Raw genomic sequence first — 19,629 nt, forward strand, 5'->3', positions numbered from 1 at the left:
TTTAAGTCCCACTGCATGAAGAACTGGATTGCCAGCACTATCATTTCCATCATTCTCATGGGCCCTCCTTTCATCAGTGGTGTCCAGTTGTTCCTCAGCTCTGCTCCAAGAGCACCTCCATGGTCCAGGTTGCCTGTGGAAAATACATCAGCATGCCTCACCAGGAGCCTCTCCAAATGCTCCATCTGTGGCTTCTCCAGACACTGGGCACTCCTGGCAATCAGATCCTACAAGTGGTCGGGTAGTTCCCCCTGGAGCTCAACCGTACTGCTCTTGAATACACTGTTTCGTGGCTCCTATTCGACTTCTTGCCACATGTGCACAACTGTGCCCTGAGGTATCTTCTTAGGAAAAAGTTAAAAGTTGGATTTGACAACAGGGACTTCTATTGCTGTAGGCTCAGCTAAGGTCCTGTCCACTATCATTCCTTCTATCATGCTATGATTCTTGTGCTTCACCAATCCCAGGGCAGTGTGCAACGTGTCACAGATCTTGAGGGCAGCAGCATCTCTGACTCGGGGGAGGGGGGGTCGGATGTAGTCCGTCTGGTCGTCAGTAGTACTCTTCCAACCCCACGACCCTCAGCAGAACATTTCTTCATCCTAACCACATTTGCATCGAATGGAAGTTAGGCAGGCAGTGATGGGGCACCAAGCAGTCCAAACCCAAGATGCAGGGGTTCCCAGTGTTGGCACCATATACTGTACAGTATGGTCAGGTTTTCTTTCTTACCATCCTGCCACATCCTGATGCGCACCAGTCCCCAAAACTCAGACATGCACCAGTCCCCAAAACTCACTGGAACACCCTGTAACTCTCCACAGCTGCTGCAAAGACTCTGGAAGCTGCCTGTGATCTGCTACTTCCAACTGCCCCTCTGATCTTGTGCCATCGACCATTGGGGATACTACTCCCTCAGTCTCACCATCCCCCTCATGCACCAGTCGCTGACACCAAACACTGTTCAAGGACTTTTACCCAGTCACTCACTTCGTATATTTCACTTCTCATTTACTCTGCCATCATACAGGTATTCTTCTCCCTCAGCTGGCATACCAGGTCACTTATTCTCTATACCTCGTCCCATCCTCCGACTCCTTAGGCCTCAGTCACACTGCAGGTACGACTTATCGCAAACTACCTACGACCTGCAAGTCGTGGGTGGTTCTGGGGAGGTTTATAACTGCTCTTCATTTGTCTTGGTTTAGCCACAGGCCACCATGGCGACCAAAAAATCATTGCGAGGTTTTTCGTGCTGCACAAAAACCTCCCCGCGATCACCGATGTCGTGGCATGGAAGCCGCCCAGTGGGTGGCTGGACTGCATGTGGCCAGCTTACGGACTGTGACTGGTTGGTGACACCTGATTTTTAAGCAGTGGTTGCCATCTGGACAGAGCCCGGTCGCTGCCCGCTCTGTGCAGTGGCCATCCGCACTCCATCAGGGCGATGACTGGACTGCGGCGGCCACTGTCCACAAGCCTCCTGTCCGGGGTGGTGATTGAAGTCCGGCCGCCGTCCAGCCGACGATTGGTCGAGCGACAGGTGGTGGGCTGGACCGAGACCAGCCGCCGGCCAATCCACGGCCAGTGTCAGTCTAATGGTCCCAGTCTAAACTGCAACAGGACGTGGACCGGCTGCCGTTTGTTGGCGGCCTGGCAACGACCGACCGGCCACCTGTCGGTGTCTTGACCTGTGTGTGCCTGGCCATGGTCGCCATTCGGCTGCCCACTGGACGGACGTTGGACGGACACTGGACGACCACCGGTGCCAATCGGTGGCACGACTGCTCGGAAACCTCCGTGGTCGGCGACTGGTTTTGCAATTTTCAAGTTTGCGACAAGTCATACCTGCAGTGTGACTGGGGCATTACATAGCTGATGAAGTTCTTGTCTATATCCAATAACAATTCCTCTAGTTTTGCATGGTGATGTGTTTGGGTTTCTGTTTGTTTGTGCAGTGTTCTTAACACCACGAGTGTATCTTCTTCATATTTCATTTGTTCTTTATGATGTGCTTTCAGCACTGGAAGTAAACCTGCCAGATATACGTCTTCTACTTTGTCAATATGTGCATGTGTCTCCATCTCTCAAAATGAATCCCACTCTTGAAGCCAATTGTTACAACCTTAGGGTTCACCTGACACGACAAGAATGACTCACAGACAGGCCAGACAGAATTCTTCATATCTTTATCCTTTTTAGACGCAGCTGAGGTGCACTTGCAAAACGCTGACTTTTATCACCCACATAAAATCTGTCCTTCACTAATTACTACTCGTTCATTGGCTGAACAACTCTCACTGACTCTATGACTCCTCCATCCTTCATTGATTACTCTCAGTGTTTGCCTCACTAGCTCTGTCACTGATTCACTGACTATTCACTCATGAAAAACTGAACTTCCACACACAACTTCCTCCATCTGTCGCACTTAGTTAACTGAATGTTTACTGAATGTCCGTTACCAACTCTGATTCGCACTGTCCGATTGTCTCTGACCCGCCATCACACAAAAACTAATGATCCGCTGTTCTTGGCTTGCTCGACGAAACTTGTACACTGCCTATACTGAACTAAACTCCTGCTCTTTCACTGGTCACCATGTACACGCTCATCCCGTCCATTACACTTGGCTGACTCACTAAATTCAACTGTCTCCCATACCGACTAAGACTGACTCCAAGCAAGAAGGGTTGCGTAATATGCCCCCCACCCCCTGGCTTCCCCTGTTAATGAAGCCCGGAATGTTCTAGTAGAAAACTCACATTTGTTATGCAATAATGCACTTAAATTAACAATATACACAATAAGAACAACAATAACCAATTCTTAAAGTAAAATAAAAAGAATATAGATGACACATGCCATAATCTTCAGAATATTCCTCGTCTCTCCAGATACATACATTAACCTACTCCTATGGCACAACACTTAATTTTTAGAATATTCTTCACATCTCCAGATATAAACAATACCCTCATCCGAGAGGAATAACAATATGACAGTTTAGATTAGCGCTATTGTTTAGAGTATAATTGTTGCTTGGGGTATGCTATGCAGTTTTTGAAAATTAATTGATTATTTAAGACTCACCCCATACCAATAGCCCTATCCTTGATTACTGAAGTCTTTGTTCTGCTCCAAAGTCATCCGTACTAACTTTTACCCTTGAAAGTTTTGTCCGACCTCAAAATTATGCAAATAGATGAGAGTTGCTGGGTGTCCAATAGTGATCACAGATACCTTAACTAAACCAGCTCTTAATCGAGAACACACACGGTTAACTTTTTCAATACGATTATGTCTGCTATTAATTCTTCCTACCACATGGTAATATTAATCAGCTTGCCAAGACCTCTTGTGCTGAGTGAATTAACCCTCTCAGTGTCGGAACTATTCTGTTATCTTATATCAGCTGACTCCAAACGATTTTTTTTAGCTGAGGGCTGATCATATCACGCTCAGTGTTAACTACCTCATGATTGGAACATCCTAGTATCCATTCCATCTAACTCCAGAAAATTTTGCACAGCTGAGAGTGAGGCAAACGTCCCCAAGAGTGTTAATGAAGGCTATTTGCAAACCCTCCGGTTAGAGAAGACACTTCAAACCTGAACGTAATCCCATGGCTGGTATATGCGAGCTTTTAATTTTTCCCGCCAGTGTGTAATGAATTTGTTTAGCTTAGCGAACTCAAGTGCTGGAAAATGGTAAAAGCTGGCCAAGAAGTATGAAACTTGCACTTTATTCCAGATAACGTAAAACAGTTTTATTACCTTCAGAACAACCCAAATAAGACAAAGGGTAAATGGTTTGGAAACAACATCGTACTGAAGAGGTCAGCCATAGTTACTGGAACGGGTGACCTGTTGGCGGCATTGTGTGCATTTAAAGAAGGGTACATTGCAGGTGTGTGTGTGTGTGTGTGTGTGTGTGTATGTGTGTGCGGAAAGTTACTGTATATGTCGGGGATACAGTGGGGGTTTATGTCAAAGTGTTGTTGTTGTTTGCTAATGCTTAGTTAAACTGGAATCTGGTGGAGGGCACGCTCAAGTTTCTTCCCACTGCATTCCACAATCATCCTTCTAGAGGGCCGGGAAGGAGCTGAGGAGCATTTGTTGCATCAGTGCCACTATGTGAAGATTTCTTTTCCCCGCGTCGTCGGAGGGTACAGTTGCCGACAAATGGAGGGGGGACACCTAGTTCAGAACAGAGGTGGTAGAGTCCTCGTTGTATAAGTGTCGTCATGGATCTTTACCCAGTGGTTTACATTGATGTCAATGAAATGTGTTTCAGTGTTTCGAAACTTAGTTTCGTTTATCCTGGTTTGTATACTCAGACGAAATTATAATACTGTATAACACAAGTAATAAGCTACGGAAAGGGAAAAAACTACAAATATACCCAGGAATTCTTTCGGGTAATGGTTCATTTTTCTTTAAAATGTGATATTCATTTTTCTTTAAAATGTGATATTTACGCACTGCTCATTTTACGTAACTACATGGCTACTTAACACCTATTATAGCATTGATAGATGCTCGTATTCATGCTTATGCCTTTGAAACTGTATTGCGGCCGATCACCCACCCAGCCCACCCCACGCATCCACTTACCAACTCATCTACCTCTAAACCCCCCTAGCCAAGCCACTCTAAGCACCCCACCCTTAACACCCATCCTGACCACCTACCCTGACGATGCACCGAACCATCCCACCCACATCTCCAACCTCATCCATCACATACACCCAGACAAATGACTCCAACACACACACACACACACACACACACACACACACACACACACACACACACACACACACACACACACACACACACACACACACACACACACAGATAGATAGATAGATAATTTATTGACCGCAGCATTAAAATACAACTTACAATGATTATATAAAGGCAGTATGAATACAAAGTTAATTATACTTCCTATTAACTGCAGTCCAATATATCTTAACTGCAACTACATTCCAGTTAATTATCCTAAATTCCTATACACTGGCAACTCTTCACTTTAAGTATAGACAGACAAAATATTGTCAATTATCTTACGTGTCGTATCAGGTTCAAAGATCTCAAAAGAAAGAAATGGTTTGTTTCTGAAAATTGATAGCGGTCTTTAACATCTAAGTCAATGGACAATTCTACACTACGTATCTTGTTGCACCCCACCGCACACACAATGATTACATAAGGATTGTATCTTTACAAAAAATGAAACATATCCAATTAAATGCAATCCAGTATACATTACCTTCAACCTCTCGCCGATTAATTACTGTAAATTTCCATACACTGGCAACTCTCTGTTTAAAGTAAGGTGAGACAAAATTTTGTGGATTACTTTACATGTCATTTCCGGTTCAAAGTTATCAGAAAACAAATGTTCTGTTCATGAAATTTGGTGGCAGTCTCTAATGCCTTGAGTCATTGGACAATCCTGCACTACATGTCTCTCTGCACTTCTCCACACGCACACAACCTCTCATCCAACGGCAAGAGGCCCTTCCCCCGCCTGTTCCACCTTCCTGTCTCATAGGCTAGGTAAAGTCTGCTCACATGAAACTGCGTAAATGATAACCTGTGTGTCTCATTAACTGCGTGTCTATCCTTGTAAACATAATTGAGAGAAAAGTTTGGGTTTATATCTTTATAAGTTATACAGTTGGAGGAAATACTGTTTACAATATCATTTTTCACATTCTCCATTGCCGCACTCAAACCCATCACAGTTTGCCTTGGCACCACTTCTTGTTTGGAATGTTTACTCGTCCAGGTTGAAGAACAAGGGTACTCAACTGTCCTGTGTCTGTCATTAGTCATGAGGTTTTTTTTTTGCATTTAAAGCACCTGCTCTTCTTTCAGTAGTAATGTTTGGGAGCAGACAAAGGGGTGGGATGCATCCAGAGGGTATGATATGAATTGGAGTTAATAGACATTCACTGTGTTGCACGTTGAATTGTGTATTCTGTTTTAAATTGATGTTATGTCTCCAGTGTTATCAGTTGGGTACATATTGTTCTAATGTCTCTGTGTATGATGGTGACGAGGTCACCCCATTCCGTCATGTTCTGTCTTCTTTGACTGAGTTTGAGTTTGTGAAATGTGAATTATTGGATCAGGTTGTGAGCTTAGTTTCTTGCACTGATGCTATGTCGATGTTGTGTATATGTGGAGAAAGTTTCGTACTTACATCATCTGTATGTTAATGCTGTTGATGTTTAATTGTACAATCTTTATCCCGTGTTTCGTACATTTGCACATATGTAGTCTTTTGATTTGTGTGTTTTTTGCTGTGTGTGTGTGTGTGTGTGTGTGTGTGTGTGTGTGTGTGTGTGTGTGTGTGTGTGTGTGTGTGTGTGTGTGTGTGTGACTTTTTAAAATCTTGAGCAAACATGAGCCTTAGGATGTTACCCATGCTGAGCCTAAATGCATTTTTTTATTTCCTTACTTACCACTGACATTTCCTTCATATTTATTCTCTTCATCAAGACCTGAAACATTATTGATGAATCTCATATTACACTTAATTTATTACAAGCAAACATAGCGAAGCGATGTTTACATTCAGCTGAGAAATGAGCTGCCAGACACAACCCGGCCCAGCTGCATATTTCCCTTCTGTATTATGGTTTAGCACCACCACCAGGAACGTCAGCCAGGAAAGACGCTCGCCCGTCTTTTCAAAACTAACCATATGATTTTCTCGGAAATATGCTCAATGTGTTTCCCAAGCAAAATTATCTCCAATAACTTAACCTAATGTAACCAAGCCTAACATTTACCCATCGCACTAGGGCTGCCTGGTTGAGGCGGTGGTGCGAACCATAATACAGAAGGGAATTATGCGGCTCTATGGCCTGGTTCGACATGACACGGCTCTACCGCAATGGTTTTCTCAAACTAATTAGAGGCTTCCCCTCAAAATGGGGAAATCATACCAGCCGCGAGCTGATACGTATTTAGCGCGGCTCGGATTATGACCTTGACCTTGACCTACTTTCACCAATTTCGAAATCGTGGGAGATTTTTATCTCTGTTACACACCTGTAAAATTTTGTGATATCTTGAGCGGTTGGAAAGTTTTCGTGCTAACAGACACACAGACCTTGACCTACATTCACCAATTTCAAACTCTTAGGAGATTTTCAACCATACTACACACCTGTATAACTTGGTGATGATATCTTGAGCGGTTCCAAAGCTATCATGCTAACAGACACACAGAGCACGACCTACTTTCACCAATTTCAAGCTCGTAGACCTTGATAAGAGACAGAGGCTTGAGTGTTGCTGCGGCACGAGGCTTACATGAAGGAGTGTTAGTGCCAACTTTATCATATAGATGTGAGACTATGGTGTGGCATGAACATGAAAAGTCAAGAGTAGGAGCAGTGAAGATAGGACTGCTGAGAAATGTATGTGGAGTACAGATGGTGGATAGGGTGAGAAATAATGTGATTCGTGAAAGATGTGGAGTGAGGATGTCGGTGGACACCAGAATCGAAGAGAGTGTATTGAGATGGTATGGTCAAGTGCAGAGCATGGATAACAAGAGAGTGGTGAAAAACGTATATCTGAGCGAATTTGAAGGAGGGAGGAGGCGAGGTAGGCCAAGGAGAAGGTGGAGAGATATGGTGGATGAGTGTGTGAGGAAGAGAGGTTTGGAAATCGGTGATGCTAGGGAACTGACAAGAGATCGAGCTGGCTGCATGAATGTTGTGAGAAGAAGTGCATGATCAGGGATTTGGCACCCGTTTTTAATGTGACAGCGTCCGGCTTGACTCAATCGGATACGTTATGTAAGGCTTGAGAACGTGGTGAATGTTTTTGGCATATCCGATAGAGCCAGGACTCCGGGGACTTGAAAGATGAGTGAATGGAAGCATGGTCCATTGGACTGGGCAAATTTGAGCTGTCTGGACATTGCCACTCCTCACCTTGCCCTAGGGTGCGAAAGGAGGTCCAGATGATGATGAGGAGGAGCAGATTTTCATCCATACAACACACCAATAAAATTTTTTGATGATATCTTGAGCGGTTGCGAAGTTATCGTGCTAACAGATACACAGACAAACAGACAGACAAACTGAAAACAATACCAGCTTTGCTATCGCGGCTGGTTAATAACTTTTCTGCCATGAGATTGAGAGGAGATTCTTTCAGCAGGTAGTAGAAACGTTAAATTAATTATGTTTTTAGCTGCCGTATATATTTACTCATGAGACAAAAGAAACTCCTTGGAATCTCAGCTTTCCAATGGAATGTACCGAGGGCTTCAGTTGACATGCTCCACTACGAACTGGTCACTATAAAATACATAGGGAGATTGATAGATAGCATTTTCCTATTAAGGTCTCAGCAGGTGGGATTATTTACTCTGGTAATGGTGGGTTAATTAAGGTGCAGGTATATGGCTTTATTACAGATGGCTTGTTTTCACTTGACGGACTTGGACCACTCATTCAACATGGATATTAAGTCGTGGTTGCATGAAATTCAGTGAGTCCATAGTTACTGAGATGGAAATGAGTCATCATGGGTACGGTAGCCTACCCTGTTTACCTTAACTTGGTCCAGATATTTTTTCCTTTTGCACCTTATGACGTGTAGCTCGGTGGCCGACTAAGATAGTCCTGTAGCTCCATATCCTTTCCATGGCACTTCTTCGTGGCTAGCATAATTTTCAAGTATTACTTTATTGCTACACCTCAGAATTCACGATTGAGAAATGGCAATTTAGGCCTAGTCAGAGCAAAATGTAGAGCAAAATCGATCCTTCCGGTAAATAATCTTGGCCATCAACCAACCTGACAGAGGTTTGAGATCTTTATTATGTTAGACTAAATGAGCTATTATTGTAGATGCGACCTCTGGGATAACGTTATCTCAGCCTAAGAGATATTTCATTACATTCTTAGATATTTCTATCTATCTATCTATCTATGGTCAGACGCCTCAATCCCGTTTGGGGTGGCCACAAACAAATCGCCTCCAAGTCGCCCTGTCCCCCGCCATTTCACTGCCCTGCTCCCAACTCACACCCCCCTCTCTCATATACCTCTCCACCCCATCCCTCCATCTCATCCTCGGCCTCCCCCTCCCTCTTCCCCCCTCCACCTCACTCACATACACTTTCTTCGTCAGTCTTTCACCCTCCATCCTCTCCACATGGCTTAGATATTTAATTTCCAAATGTGGAAGTTTTGAATGAAAATTAGTATATCACCTTCAAAAACAGGCCAAGGTCATTTATATTTGGCACAAGGACTTGGATTACCCTTGAGTACCTTCATGTATAATATCAAGAACGAAGAATATGATAATAATTAAAAGTAATAATAATAAAATAATAATAATAATAATAATAATAATGACGAAAACACGATGCTTCATCATTTGTATGGCAAAGCTTAATAATAATAAAAGAAACAAAAACAATAAGCTATGCCATTTATAAGGCGAAGCTTATCTAGTTACCTGTCCTTATTGTGTAGCCACAGGAAAGCCTATGTCCCACTGTCAGGAACATTCCCACGCCACGCCACGATCTTCATGTCTTCGTGTGTCACCGCATGACGTCATGAGTAACGTGGCGTGACTTAGGTGTGACGACGTGTCGCAGCAATGACTTGGAGATCGGATCCCGAAGACCCAGTACGACACACTGACACCTGCCTACTGACATCTGCCTATACTCCCTCCTATATATACCCTCGCACCGAAGATCCTGGCCATCGTCGTGTATCGTCATATGTCCTGATAATCTTAGTGGTGAATTAGCGGTAACTTAGCGGTTCCGTAGCGTGTCTTAACTTGTGGTAGTGTGTCGTGGCGATGTCTTGGCGTAACGTGGAGTCAAAATGACCGTTGTTTTTTAACACAGGGATGATCATAGTCTGTCATCAGGATAACGTGACTCTTCCGTAGGGTGTCTTGGGATGTCGTAGCAATGTCTTTGCGTGTCTTAGCACTAACGTGACTGTATCATGATACGGCCGTTTTGGCCTACCATTTGAGGTATGATCATGGCATTTCACCAAGATCATACCTCGAGGGTAAGATTGTGGTGATCAGGGCCGTTCTCGAAGATGAACTTGAATATGGACCATGACTCATTATGGTATATATGTGCAGCATCAATAATAGCTGACGACCCTAAGGTAACTTCTTGTGTAACATCAAACAAGAAACGTGAAGACAAAGGTATCGAAGAATGCATGTGTAAATTTTACGTTTATCTCACTAACTGGCTGACTGTATGTTTAACCATATTCCATTCAGATCATAAGCGCTAACACAGCTATTTATCTGGAAAGTTTTAGTTCTAAAGCTTTTGTGGATTTCTCTAAAACGTGTTGCAAAGAAGAAACTGGGTACTTTACACTAAGCTAAATGGCAAATTATTAAGCCAAAACTATTCAGCAAGCATTTTTATCATATGATTTTCAACTAAATAGCTGTATCTCAATTAGTTTGAGATATTTTAATTTTAAATATACTATTTTTAGAATAAAAATGAGTATATCATCTTAAAAAATAGGTCAAGGTCATTTATATTTGGCACAAGCGGCACTTGTCTTCTTAGTGTAATTGGAAAAGTATTTGCTAGGATACTTATTGACTGAGTTAAGGAAATAACAGAGGAATTACTTGGAGAAGAAGAGGGAGATTTTAGGGGAGGAAGAGGTTGTGTAGATCAGATATTCATTCTTAGGTCTTTAGTGGATTTGGAGAAAGCACATGACAGGGTGGAGACACAAGGAATGTGGAAAGTATGAAGTAAATGAGAATTTGTTGAATGCCGTGAAGAGTATGTCTGTGGGTGCTAAGGCTGCTGTGCATGTGGATAGTGAAATGAGTGAGTTTTTCTGCCTGAATGTTGGACTGAAACAAGCATGTGTCATGTTCCCATGGCTGTTCAATCTGTATATGGAATGAGATATAAAGGAGATACAAGGTAGGACAGTGGACGTTGAAACGATCCTAATGAGAGAGGGCAGTGCTAGAAAACTCCCTGTGCTGTTGTTTGCAGAAGATACTGTAGTGTTAAGTGATGACGAAAGGGAACTGCAAGATACAGTGAATGGGTTTCGGAGTGTATTTAAGAAACGGAATGTAAACGTGAATGTAGGGAAGAATAATGGTATGGTCTTTGGGAGAAATGAAGTCACTGAATGTACAGTGAGGTTGGTTGAGGAGGAAATGGAAAATGTGAGTGCATTTAAGTATTCAGATAGTGTGATGGGTAAGGAAGGAAATTTAGAGGGTGGAATGCTTGCATGAATACAATAGGGAAGAAAGGTTGCTGGTTCTTTTAAAGCAGTGGTAAGGAACGGGGAAGTGAGCATGGAAGTAAAAAAGTAACTGCATGACACTATTGTGATACCAACTCTGACATATCGAGGCGACGCTAGGACCTTGTTGGAAGGGAACAAGTCAAGAGTGAGACCAGAGGAAATGAATTGTATGAGAGTTGCACGTGAAGTTACATGGAGAAGCAGACTGACAAATAATGACGTGAATGAGAGCTGTAGTGCAGATGTGGATATAATAAAAAAAGTTAGGAGAAACTTGTTGAGGTGGTTTGGCCATGTGGGGAGGATGGAGACCGAGAGACTAACGAGAAGAGTTTATGCAAGCGAGGTGAAGGGGGTAGGGGAAGGGGGAGGATGAGACGGAGGAAGTGGAGACGTATATGAGAGATGTGGGTGTAAGCTTGGAGCAAGGCAGTGAAGTGGCAGTGGACAGGGCGACATGGAGGCAATTTGTTTGTGGCCACCCCTTAAAGGATTGAGGCGTCTGGCGATAGACAGATAGATAGACAAAGACTTTATAGAGAGATAGATAGATAGATAGACATAGATGTAGATAGATAGATAGACGATAGATAGATGACAGATAGATAGATACATACATATATATATATATATATATATATATATATATATATATATATACATACATATAGATAGATAGGTAGATAGATAGATAGGTAGATAGATAGACAGTTAGATAGATAGGTAGGTAGATAATCAAGAGCGCAATCAGACAAGCAGAAGTCATCAGGTTCACTGATGTTGCCTTTTTCAATGCTTGATGGTGAAGAGGTAAAGGTGGCAAGACAAAACTTTGGAGGGATGGTGAGGCAAGCTCTGCTGCCAAAACTGGCACATTCCATTTCATAGTTCCTACCTTGAATGTACTAAACATTCCTTGGTATAGAGAGGCTAAGCTGAAGCTTTCACAATGAGGTTATTAAATGTATTCTAGGATGAGTTCCTTGTAGCCTAGGCAATGATATAGTTCTTAGTACTGTTGACAGGAGGTAAAAGTAAATGTTTAGCAAGTGGCTTGTTAGTTCAGTGGTGAATTACCACACCATTGTGATATCTGAGCGTTGTTGCAGGACCAGACGGTTGGCAGTCCATTTTTGCACGACCACCGCGTTGGAAGTCCAGTAGTGCAGGACCACCGTGTTGGCAGTTAAGTAGTGTAGGAGAACCATGTTGGTAGTCCAGTAGTGCAGAACCACTGTGCTGGCAATCCAGTGGTGCAAGACCACCATGTTGGCAGTCCAGTGGTGCAGGACCACCGTGTTGGCAGCCCTCTGATGCAGTCTAGTGGTGCAGGTCCGCCGTGTTAGCAGTCCAGTGGTGCTAGACCACCAAGTTGGCAGTCCAGTTGTACATCTTGACCGTGTTGTTAGAGTGCAGGAACGCCGTATTGACAATCCATTGGTCCAGAACCGAGTTGTGTTTGACGGTGCAGTACACCATTTTGGAATCCGGTCATGTCCCTCTGGCTCAGGTTTCCTCAACCCAACCAAACAGCCAAGCAATTAAATCGTTTCATACATAATTCCCACCAGTAACTTTCGAGTAGAAATAATCTGGTAATATCCTGCCTGTGAAAAGTACGGTGGTCGTGCTGCATATGTGCTGAAAAGGAAATAGACTAATTAGAAGTGAAAGTGGATATAATTTGATGTCACAGTATACTCCAAGCAAAAAAAAAAAAAAAAAAAAGTATTCAGTTACTGTCTCATGGTTAAAACATGGCAGGTTCTGACAATATCGTATTACTGGAAAGTGTTTTAGTACACACAATAATTTAAAATTTTTATGTGCATGACAAGGCCTGTCATATGTACACCATAAGTATTTTTGCTCTTGATTTGCTACGAATATTGTAGTTCTTTTCCTGAGTTAAGGTTATATAACGATTTTCCAAGTCCTTTATTGTTTATATGTTTATTTAGATGCGCGCGCGTGCGTGCGTGTGTGTGTGTGTGTGTGTGTGTGTGTGTGTGTGTGTGTGTGTGTGTGTGTGTGTGTGTGTGTGTGTGTGTGTGTGTGTGTGTGTGTGTGTGTGATTGATTTATTTGGAGAATCATCAGTAACAGAGTTAGTTTAATCGAAAGAGAAATATCTAGAAAGAAAACATGCGTGATCTAAATCGAAATGTTATTTCTCCTGAGAGAAAACAAACAAAATGATCAGAGAACGAACGACGTAGGAGTGAGGGTGAGAGAGAAGTGAGGAATGCAGGAAAATAGCGAGGCTTTGTTGCGCCGTGCCCGGAGCGAGGAGCAAAGGAAATTGGGCAGGTTTTGGCTGGCAAAGGGAAAGAGTGTAGGAATAAAACTTTTCTCAGTATAACGAATTTATAATAAACACTGTGACTAAGAAAAAATATTTCTTATATTCTTGTCTCTACTGATATGCAGAAGCTGTGAAATATTAAAAATTATCAGATATGCTTTTAAAAACAAAAGCTTCAGACCAAGAATGATAACTAATATGCAATGGCTAGATGTACTGTCCAAATGGTGATGTTTCCATTCAGATAAAATAGGCTTCAGCTCATGTTCATAGGCAGCACAAATATATGTTGCTGGGGACCTGACGAACGTATATCATTATGTTCCATGTTTCACCTATTAACTCACTTACCAATGTAGAATTATTTCCATCGTCAGTTCCAGCACTATATCAACTTCCCATTCCATTATCACGTCCATTACTCACGGGAGTCGTGATGAGCCGTAAACTTAATGGTGCATAAGTAATTAATTTGACCCAGTGTGATGAGTGCCTAATGTGTCTGCTTACCCTAACACGACATAATAATGTTATTTGAATTCTTACAAATTTATCTTGTTTGTAGTATGTCACAAGACAGTATTGATGACTAGAATATTAAGTTACAGGGAAGAATTGTAGGTGTTAGTCCAAAATATATGCAATGCCGTGCCAATGAGATGTGATTATAAGGCAAATACATATATCAATAACTTTAGCCCAACTCTTAAGGATTGAACAGAGAACATAATTTCTACTTTCCCCCCTCCTCTTTGCAGCAATCATATACTCTATTCTTTTTTTTTTTTTACATTTAAAACATCACAATAAATTATCACGACGAATCATCCGATGTTGTAATCTTAAATTTGGTCCATTGAAACAAAGAGATATAAAAGAACGAAATCATAACTTACGTCCATCCTCGTTGGCAGAGTACATAAGAAGTAATGTAGACAGTTTCCTGCAACTCATTTATATTATCTATTACAATTTCACAATATTATGTGTTCGTTTCCCTCACCCTCTTTTCTCTGTTGCGCTCGTTGCTCACCGTGCACACACACACACACACACACACACACACACACACACACACACACACACACACACTCTCTCTCTCTCTCTCTCAGCAATTCCTCCTCCCTTTCCTTTATCCACCATCTTCTTATTCTCTGCGTTGCTCCAAGCGGTTCCCAGCATACCGATGAATACCAATTAGCTAAAGGGCTGTTTTACGGCGTCATGTGTCCGCAATCCACCAGCAAACCAGCCGGCCGTCGCTGTGAAATGCATCCTGACGTGGGTGGCAGAGGTGGAAATACGGGCTGCTGGTTGAGGGAAAGGGAGGACGCCCTTAAGTAAATTAAATCCTTGTAGCAGGCGTAGGTCTCGTTTTACTTTGTTTTTCCTAATTTCGGATTATTTTTACTAGTTTTGGGGAGATTTAACAAAGTGAATCGTGTATTAAACCTGTGTTGTATAACCATTTCGGAAAGTCTTTCCTAAAACGAATGAAACCGTCTCGAGGTAGAAAGCATACGTACGATAGAAACCATAGCATTAGATAGTTTAAAGAGTATGGCTGCCGTCACTGAGGTGAAAAAGGCAGGGCGAATTCAGCGGCTTGGTAAGAGAATGATCATTTTATCAAGTGATACGTAAAGCTTGACCTAAAAAATACTATATTGGAATGTTGTGGCGGTCTTTGTTAATGGAATTCTGGCATCTTTCATTTTTCCAGTTTCTCTGTTCATGTTTTCAAAATCTCTGGAATAGATATTGGCCAAGCTCAGCATATATGGTAAAGACGGTTTCAGCAGACTAATTATCTCTATCCCTACTCACGTTCTGTCCTCACCTGATCCTTCTAAGGGCCACCTTGTGAAAAGGACCAAAAATGTTTCACCAGAATTCGCAAAAGACAACAGATTCCAAGGTCGCTCAGTGAATGAAAGATACATTTGGATCTGTTTGATGCATCACAGTAATCCATAAAAGAATAGATCACTGGGTAGGGAGATTGCAAGATGAATGCATGAAGGTGCTAGTATCCACGTTGGAGCTTGTATAGGAGACACGGCTAGGACATGAATATAATAAATTGATATATTAAATAAAATGTGACGCGTTCAAATGAAATTACAAAGCAAAATATTTGGATTGGTAAAATTACGCTAGAAATATATGTACATAAACAGAAGATTTTGATGAGACGTAGTAGTATGACAGACAGAACAGATATGACTAGTGTGGTGAAAGGATACATGCAAGTCCTTGAAGATAGAAGGTGTGAAAGGCCATGACAATGGATTTATGAGGAATGTCATTATGCTGGAGAGCAAGTTGAGGCAAAAACGATGTAAATGGATGCTTGAAACATGCAAAGAAAAGCAAATATTCAGGGTTGTACCCATAACTTGTGGTCGGCGGAATAACCTAACCTCAAAATTGTTGCATGAGCAGCTCAGTAAGTTGCAGCATGCCAAGTGTAGGTCGTTTTGTTTATGTGAAGAAGTCAGGAATTTTGAAGTCCTGAATAATGAGCGGTTGAATACGTGGCAGTCGTTACTTGGTATTCGTGTTTTGTTTTCCTGTCTGTGGGTGTTGTTATACCACTTTACTTGTAAGTTCGATTATTATGTAGCTCACACAAAAATATAGCCTCACATGCACACAAACATTCCCAGCTGCTAATAATAGCCATATTTTAAGTATGGATAGCTTTGGATAACCTTATAATGACCACCGTCTGCGTCAGTTTAGTCAGCGGTCACATTAACGAGGTTGAGGTAACGTTATTAAGGTTAAGTAGCGACCGTGACACATCCCAAAGGTCGCGTCGGCAATAATACCTCATTTAGTCTAACCTAATAAAGATTTCGAACCTCTGTCAGGTTAGTTGATGACAATTATTATTTAGATGAAGGATCGATTTTGTCCTACATTGTGCTCTGACTAGGCCTAAATTGCCATTTCTCAATCGTGAATTCTGAGGTGTAGAAATAAAGTAATACTTGAACATTATGCTAGCCACGAAGAAGTACCATGGGGAGGATATAGTGCCACAGGACTATCTTAGTCGTTTACCGAGCTACAAGTCATAAGGTGCAAAAGGAAAAAAATATCTGGACCAAGTTAAAAAGAGTAGGCTACCGTACCCATGATGACTCATTTCCATCTCAGTAACTATGGACTCGATGAATTTCATGCAACCACGACTTAATATCCAGGTTGAATGATGGCTCAAATTCGTCAAGTGAAAACAAGCCATCTTTAATAAAGCCATATACCTGGATCTTAAGTAACCCACCATTACCAGAGTAAATAATCCCACCTGTCGAGTCCTTAATAGGAAAATGTTATCTGTCTATCTCCATTTGTACACCAGTCAAATATATAATAATAATGTATATACATATACATACATACATTATATATATATATATATATATATATATATATATATATATATATATATATATATATATATATATATGTGTGTGTGTGTGTGTGTGTGTGTGTATTACGTTTTCATTTTTCACACACACACACACACACACACACACACACACACACACACACACACACACACACACACACACACACACACACACACAATAAACATGGAAGAGTGAACAGCAACTCATGCTTCGCATGTGTCACTTTCGTAGTGCTTTAAATCGAGCTAATAGTGAAGAATGTAAATTAAAGTCCTCGGTACATTCCATTAGCAAGCTGGGTTTCAAGGGAGTTTCATTTGTCTCATGAGTAAATATATGCGATAGCTAAAAACAAATTTATTGAATGTTTCTACTACCTGCTGAAAGAGTCTCTTCTTTCTCTCACATAATAGAAAAGATATTTCCTGCCGCTACAGCGAAGCTGGTATTGTTTTCAATTTGTCTGTCTGTTTGTCTGTGTATCTGTTAGCAATATAACTTCGCAACCGCTCAAGATATCATCACAAAATTTTTTAGGTGTGTAGTAGGGATGAAAATCTCCTACGAGATTGAAACTGGTGAAAGTAGGTTAAAGTCTGTGTGTCTGTTAGTATGATAACTTTGCAACCGCTCAAGATATTATCACAAAATCTTACAGGTATGTTGTAGGGATGAAAATCTCTTAAAATTTTGAAACTGTTGAAAGTATGTCAAAATCTGTGTTTCTGTTAGCACGGTAACATAGCAACTGCTCAAGATATCACCACAGAATATTACAGGTGCGTAATAGATATAAAAATCTCCTACCCCCCTTGGGTGTAGGAAATTTTCAAGAATACTCTCCCAGTATCCCTGCTTGTCGTACGAGGTGACTAAAAGGGTTGGCGGAGGGTTAGTACCCCTCTTTGGAAAACAGCTAATTAAAAAGACGAACAAGAAGCCTCGGACAAGGACTGACCAAAAGATGACGACCAAGGACAGGCCAATGGACAAGGTACGGATCGCGACATGGAATGTAAGTGGTGTGAATAATGAGGTGAAAGATTGTCCAGGTGCTTGGGGGTGCGAAAGTCGATGTATGTGGAGTAACTGAAACTAAATGGAGGGGGAGAGAGTGTGAGTGAATGGGAGTATGGATGGGGTATATGTGCAGGAGTAGGTGAGAATGAGAGGGCAAAAAAAGGAGTGTGTATTGTTGTGAGTAAAAGATGGAAGAAGAACATAAGATAGTATGGATGAGTTGAGTCAAGGACTGTGTGGGTAAGATTGAAAGTTGGAATACAAATGTGGGCGATTGTGTGCATGTATGCACCAACGCAAGACCGTGCAAGCAGAGTGAGAGAAGAGTTCTGGACAAATGTGGAAGTGTGCATGGAAAAGTTTGGAAGGAATGAGAGAGTGTTTTTGATTGGTGATATGAATGGTAAAGTAGGGAATGTGAGGTGGATGGAATAGTTGGTGAGTGGGGTGTGCCTGCAGAGATAGATGAGAATGGCAGTGCGTTAGTGGACATTTGTGCTGGGAAGGGGTTGGTGATAGCCAATACCCATTTCAGGCACAAAATGATCCACAGGTATACATGGCGAGTGATGAGAGGGGTGGGTGGTGAACTGAATGAAAGGAAGGCAATGATTGAATATGTGTGTGGATGAAAGGATGCGAAGATATGTAATGGATGCAAGAGCTTATAGAGGTTGGGAGAGTGGACTTTCTGAGCACTACTTGGTGGTGGCCAGAATCAAGATCCAAGTAAGATGGAGAAATAGAAGAAGGGAAGGACGGGAGGAAGGAGTAGTTGCAAGGTGAGTGGAAAGGTTACAAGAGGATGAGAAAAAGGCAAAATATAAGAGAGAAGTTGAGGAACGATTGGGTAAATATGAATTTGAGCAGATGGAGGACGTGGAAGGTGAGTGCAGGATATTCACAGAAGAAATATATGCAGCATGTGATGTGGTGTGTGGGATGAAGACAAGACAGAGGGGGGTGCAAGGAACAGCATGGTGGAATGAATTGGTGAGACAGGCTGTGGCATAAAAGAAGAAAGCATACAATGAATGGATGAGAAATAGGGGCGTGGAAGAAGTTGAAAGGCGAAAGAGAGAGTTATATGTAGAAAGGAAGAAAGAGGTGAAAACATTAGTAAGAGAGAGTAAGAAGAGAGTCGATGAGGAATTTGGAAGGAATTTAAGTGTAAACTGTAAGAAAGTGTTCTGGAAGGAGGTGAAGAGAGGAAGACGGGGTTGCAATGAAGTTAGCAGGGGATTGAAAGATAAAAGTGGTAGATTACTAGTGGAGAAGGGAGAAAAAGTGAGCAGATGGAGAGAACACGTTAAGGAATTGTTGAACATAGAGGATGGAAGTAATGCGAGTATAAGTGGCTGGGAGAAGGAGGGAGGGGAGAAGACAGGAAGAAATCAGTAGGATAGAAGTTGTGGAAGCAATGAAGAAAGGCAAATTGGGGAAAGCCCAAGGAATTGATGGGGTGTGTGGTGAAATGCTGAAGCAGGGGGAAGAGATAGTAGTATAATGGATGTGGAAGATGTGCAGATTGACCTGGGAGGAAGGTAGTGTCCCAGAGGA

This window comes from Coenobita brevimanus, chromosome 100 (genome assembly GCF_032717465.1).
Source record: "Coenobita brevimanus isolate Jiangsu-jjx chromosome 100, ASM3271746v2, whole genome shotgun sequence".
Classification (NCBI taxonomy): domain Eukaryota; kingdom Metazoa; phylum Arthropoda; class Malacostraca; order Decapoda; family Coenobitidae; genus Coenobita; species Coenobita brevimanus.